Here is a 6,504-nt window from a genome sequence, read left to right on the forward strand (position 1 = left end):
ACTGCCACTTCCTGTCTAGTTCCACTGCCACTTCCTGTCTAGTTCCACTACCACTTCCTGTCTAGTTCCACTACCACTTCCTGTCTAGTTCCACTCTCTTCGCTTCCCTCTGGGGCACCTGCCTGGTCTTGTCCCTGTCACCATCTAGTCACCTGCCTTTCACATGTGCACGGGATTCTGGGGTTCTCCTTCCATCCCGATCAGAAATAAGCAGATTCCTTTGGAAGCCCCCAGTGGGGCCATCTCTCTTTTATGGTGGAAGTGCTTTTGTTACATTATGGGGCTTTGAGTGTGTGCCCCAACAGAAGTGAAGCATCTATAGGTGGTGGTGACTCCTAGTAAGTGGCCTCAGGACCTGTATCACAGAGCACAGTGAGCATGAATTGGGGGAATAAATAAGGGTGCTGCCTTTGGTCTCTGCTGGGTCCCTTGGGCAGGCCAGAAGCCCTTCTTCCATCCTCAGGGTGGGCAGCTACCAGGCTGCCTTGCACCCACCTGGGCTCTGAGCGCCCTCCTGGGAGTGGCTTCTTCTAGATCCTACTGGTCATTCCAGGTTTCATTCCCAGCACCCACATGGCCACTCACAACCATCTGTAACTCCAGTTCCAGGGCATCAGCATGGCCGCTCACACCCATCTGTAACTCCAGTTCCAGGGCATCAGTGTGGCCGCTCACAACCATCTGTAACTCCAGTTCCGGGGCATCAGCACTCTCTTTTCTGGCCTCATCAGGTGCCAAACACACGCAGTTGAAACGTCCATACACGTAAAGTAAAAATAAATAAACCTATGACACAATAAGCCCACCATACAGCACTAATTTTATGAATATCTTAAAAATGAGGGTAAGGTGATGGGGGCAGGGGAGGTTCCGGGGCTTGTTCCAAGCAGTTGGGGTGACTTTCCAGCAGGCTGCAGGGATGAAAGCTAAGGAGACCAAGCTTGGCCTCCGATTTCAGCTGTGGATCCTGCCTCTCTGCTAAGGGGGTTGATGATGTCATCTCTGGGGGGAGTCCCTTCTCAGGATGCCTCTTGAATTTGAGGGGGCATGTGAGATGCCCAGGTATCGCAGGGTCAACCTTGCCTTAGGGTGAAGGGCTCAGCCTGTAGAGGTCAGGGCTGCGAGGGAAGAGCTGAACCCCAGGTAGGGTGATGACTGGCAAGATCCAGGAGGCCTGCACACCTTCTGGATTCAGTATCCATGTGACTCCCTGTCTGGCTGAGGGTCTTCTGTGGACACTCTGTCCCTGAGTTCTGTTGTTTCCTTCAAACCAACTTGGCACCCTCCAACTGTCCTCTGGCTCGGCCATCCCTCCAGGGAGGGATACCAGGGGGTGGTGTCCAAGTGAGGTCACTTCCTTGGACCTGTTTATAGAGGGACACAGATGACACTGGCTCCTCACTGGGCCTGGGTGGCAGCTCCACAAAGACACCTTTCAAGTCGTTCATCTGGAAAGCCGGGGACATCGTATAAAATGATGGCAAATGAGGTCAGACCAAGGCCTGGCTCTGCTGAGCACGGGGACAGCCACCTGATCTCACTGTGGCCCAAACTCGGGGAGCTGCCTAGGCATCTGGTCCACCTGCTCCATGGCAGGAGGAAGCAGAGGGATGCAGCACTCACCTGAGGCTGCTCAGCTCTCCTCGGGAGCTGTGACATCAAGCACTGATCTCCGATGGCAAACGCTGTGTCCTTTACTTTGGCTATCTTGCTTCCTGTAGCAAAATGAATACCAATAGCTCCTGCTTACAGTTTGTAACCCTCAAATACATCCACTTTATAGATGAGTCTGAGGCTCAGACAGGACCTTTCTGTGGTAGGAGCTGATAGAGCTGGCACTCATTACCCATTGTTTCAACCTGGTCACGAGGCTATGGAGCTGCTCCTGAGGGCACCAGAGCCTTGCTGACTGCTTCTGCCACTTCTGCATGGTGAGGCCTGGCTCCACCCAGGCTGGGGGACTCAGCTGTAGTTGAAAGTTTCTATCCTGCCCAGGCTTATATAATTATAAACTGTTTGACCTATAAGCTCAGGCTTATTATTGACTATCTATTACTATTGTAACTTAAATTAACCCATAATTCTTATTTTTGTTTAGCCATGTGGCTTGGTACCTTTTATCAACGAGGCATTCTTATCTTGCTTCCTCTGCATCTGGCTGGTGACTGCATCTCTGCCTTTCCTCTTCCCAGAATTCTCCTGGTCTGTCTGGTTACCCTGCCTATACTTCCTGCCTGGCTACTGGCCAATCGGTGTTTTATTAAACCAATTCGAGTGACAAATCTTTACAGTGTACAAAAGCATTATCGCTCAGCACTCAACAGTCTCTGCAACAGCTACTGTTTGATGACTGGATGCTTAGCTGTCATTCAGCAGTCATGGCCGCTCCACTTTCTGTAGGCTGAGTGTCCACTGCTCATCCCATGAGTCAGGAACAGAGGCTCGAGAGGAAAAAGGTCACCTGACATCTGTAAATGCCCCCTGGGGTATAAGCTGGGGGCAGGAGTTCTTCATAGGTCACAGTCAGCCTATACCTCTTGTGGCATTGCCAGTGAAGAGGTACCCTCCACTCTACCTGCTGCATCAGGTAAGCCCACCTCTGGGGCACGTCTGGGTGGTTATTGCCCTTATATCCAGCTCTGACGTCTGTCCTTCACATCTCCCCTTCCCCAGGATTCAGACCTGGCTTCCTGAGGGAGACATGTTTCTTGACCTAGGCTCCCAGGGCCTCCTGCCACTGCCAGCCTAGCCAGGAAACTTTGTAAAACGGGAGCTGTGACTGACCTGGCCTTTGGGATGTTGGGACCGTCCAATGGGTCACCGAAGATGCCCACTGCTCCTGTGTAGCTATGACAAACAGAGGAGTTGAAGAAGCCTAACGAAGAGCATGTAGCAGTGCTGGCCCTGGCAGCACAGATGCAGAGGCTGCCTCCCTCAGGGATGGGGAGGTGTCGGTGGATCCTGTGGCCTGTGTTTCATCTATGCCTGCTCTGTCCTATCCTGCCCCACTCCACCCCACCTGCTGCGCCTCTCCTACCCTATCTGCTGCCTGTGCTCTCTCTGTGTCTATTCTAGTCTGCTCCACTCAACCCTGTTCGATCCTTGCATGCCCACTCACCCACCCCCACCTGGCCCAGCCCACTCTGCCCCTGTTCCTTCCCCCCCTAGAGGAATACTAGCCCCAGCTCACAGGTTCAGGTTGAGCGTTGACTCTGTACCCCGTGACCCCACTGCTCACTGCTAGGTAGATAGGCATGAGTCCTATCAGTGCCCCTCAAAACCACCTTCATGACAGCCAGTGGGTATCACATACCTCAGGCCTGTATAGATGTGGTCCTATCTAGCTGACTCTCTACCTCTGCTGGATCCTGCCATTATACCCCCACTTTCCTGTGGGAGAGTCCTGGAGGTGATATGGGATTCCTTCTGTATGCTGTGGATATGCTTTAATGATGCTTTCAATCAATGGCTTAACAGAGTAAAGCCAGGAGGAAAATCCAAACAGAGATGGAGAGAGAGAGAGAGCAGGCAGAGTCGAAGAGACACCATGTGGCTGCAGGAGGAGACAAACAGCCCGGAACCTTACCCCAAAACCACAAGCCTCACAGTAAAATATAAAATAATAGGAATGGGTTAATTTAAGATGTAAGAGTTAGTTAATAAGAAGCCTGAGCTAATAGGCCAAGCAGTGTTTTAACTGATATAGTTTCTTTTTTTTTTCTTTTCTTTTCTTTTTTTTTTGGATTTTTCGAGACAGGGTTTCTCCGTAGCTTTTTGGTTCCTGTCCTGGAACTAGCTCTTGTAGACCAGGCTGGCTACTAGAGGGAGACATGTTTCCATTCAGGGCCTGGTGCCCTTTCTCGAATACTCACATGGTTTGAGTAGGCCTAGAGCTGACTGTTGTCAGGAGAGGTCCCCCCTTCCCCTCTGCTACTCAGAAGGCACACACAGAGAAGAGGGGTGCCCTGCCGCCTTCAGAGGCTCTCACCGCATGCCTCCCTCCTCTCTTGTGGTGCCCAGCTGGACATGCCACCGCTTAGTGTGGCTGCAGGCTGGGACAGCCATGTGCTGCCTCTTCTGCCACCTCCTAGCGGGATGGGGAGGCCTTGAATCTTATGGAGTGGTGAGTTCTAAGACTCAGGCTTGGGCACAGAGGAAGGAGCCAGCTGGCTTCTGAAGCTGGCTGTGGTTAGGCCACAAGGACCCAGAACTGGCCTGGGCAAACAGCACCCTGTGTGGTCCAGCCTGTCTCCTAGAGCTGTCAGGCTCTATGAATAAAGGGGCCATATTCCCAGTGTCAACTGTGCACACATCTTCCTGGGGACATGTGGAGAGGCAGGGGCAAAGGGCAGAGAGGTAGTTCTGAGTCCTCTGTGTCAAAGAACTCATTTTTACAACAAACCACGTGTTCCCGGCATAGACTTAACAAGGTAACTCGGGGTGGCATTGCACAATGCTCCCTTCATGGGGATTTCACCCAATAACACTCCCGTGTTTTTAACGCCTCCCCCCCCAAACATTTATGGAGAGATCTGTGCTTAGAATGGAAACCAGAAAAACCTTATTAATAACTTTGGGGCTATAAATACATTTCTGTAAGCTTCACAGACCATGAGAACAGCTTCATGGGCATTTACCAAGTTTGCTAGGCAAGTTTACAATGGTCTAAGCTGCCGTGGGGAATGAGTCCCAGGCAAGATCAGACATGGGCAGTTGGGAAAAGAGCACATGGGATGGGGTAGGGTACAAGAAAGACAGTATGGAATGGAACCCAGGTCGGTGTGGCCCCCAGCTCGCTCTGGCTCTCCTGGACCACTGTCCAGGTGACCAGCTGTGCTAAGGCAGGGGCCGTCACCTGCTTTCGCTGTCTTCTACACTGTCAACGCTTGTGGGTCAGCACCTGCTCAGAGGGAGCTCAGTTCATGCATGACCTTCGAGAACAGATTGAAGGTTTTCAGCGTACATTTCACACTGCGTACATTCTGAGATGTGTCCTGGGTGATTTGTTTTTGTGCTAAAAATTAGCCATGCTTTTCAAAATGTGAGATGCACACAGCAGGGAATACTACTCAGCCTTCGAAAAGAAGGGCCTATGACAGAAGGGGAAGACAGGCTTCTAGTTTTCAGCTATGCCCTGGTCACCGCTCATGGCAAACACATGGCCAGTTTACACTTCTTTGTTCCCATTCGGGCAGATGAGAGCACTGATGTGACCCAGGTTTGGAATGAGTTAACCCCAGAGGACAGACATGGACGAACAAGTTAAGTATCAGAGACAGAGTAACCACTGGTGTGGGGAAGACAAGCCTTGGCTGCACATCCCTGCTCCTCAATCAGTTATGAACAAAGTCCTTCACCTGGCCAGCCTTCATTTCTTCACAGAACGGAGACTATCCTTCCAGAATTGGGAAAATCACATAAAGCCATGCACTAAACAGGGCCTGACTCTTGGTTCCTTTACTTCTTCTTGGGAAGACTGCTAAGTAGAAGTCTCCTGGTGAAAAGCTGTCTTAGGAAGGAGGGTCAGCTCCTTAAGAGAGAACTCACACGATTACTAACACATGACCTTGGAGCCCAGTCCTGAAGATACTACCTTAGATAGGTGACTGACAACTGGCAATTTACCGTGTCAACACTCCTGGCCTGTCCTAAGTATCCCCAGGACACAGGGTGGGCAGCCACATCCTCACCTAAACAGCCTTCAACACAAACCTCCTGACCTTTCTGGTCCACAGGGGCCTGTGGCAGCTCCAGGTAATGCTGAGCTTCCTGAGCCAACTCAGTATCAAAGGACCACTTGGGAGCTGAGCTACATGCAGGCACGGCTAAGCTAAGAGGTCCAAAGGCGGTCCTTGCAAGGGACTACGAGGGAATTCAGAGACACGCATCATCACCGCCCAGGTGGTGTTGGAACAGTCACGTGAGTCGTGTGGTCACGTCACCAGCCTTGGAGAGGCTTCCTACAGTGGCACCGATTGGTATACCCGAGGCTGCACATGTGGGGATGGCCACCTTTTGGAAACAGTGTGTCCACGTACTGCTGGGATGCATCTGGTGTCTCCAGCTCACAGGGCTGCTAACACAGCACACAAGAACTTGCCGAGCTCTGAGTTAGTAGAGGATGAGACATAGTGACAAAAGCAAGGCTAAACCTCTAGAAGCCACAAATGTGACTGAGCACCTGGAGTTCACACAATTGGCTCTAGATGGTAAGTTGGATCAGTGCCAAGCTAGGGATTAGAAACATACCAGGAACTAAGGTCTCCAGTAGCAAGCTGATTATGGTTCACACAAGGGAGCTTCAGAACCACTCTGCTGGCCCTAATCAGGGCCCTTCCCAGTAGCTGATCATATCCTAGATGTCAGCCCCATGCTCCACACAGCTCTCGCAGTGGCTTTTCCAGAGAAGCCGGACTCACTTAAGACCACCGACAAATCACATCTTGCAGAGAAATGAATACAGGAGTTGGGGGCAAACATGATCAAACTACATTGTGGAACATT

The sequence above is a fragment of the Microtus ochrogaster genome, chromosome 7 (genome assembly GCF_000317375.1).
Source record: "Microtus ochrogaster isolate Prairie Vole_2 chromosome 7, MicOch1.0, whole genome shotgun sequence".
Taxonomy (NCBI): domain Eukaryota; kingdom Metazoa; phylum Chordata; class Mammalia; order Rodentia; family Cricetidae; genus Microtus; species Microtus ochrogaster.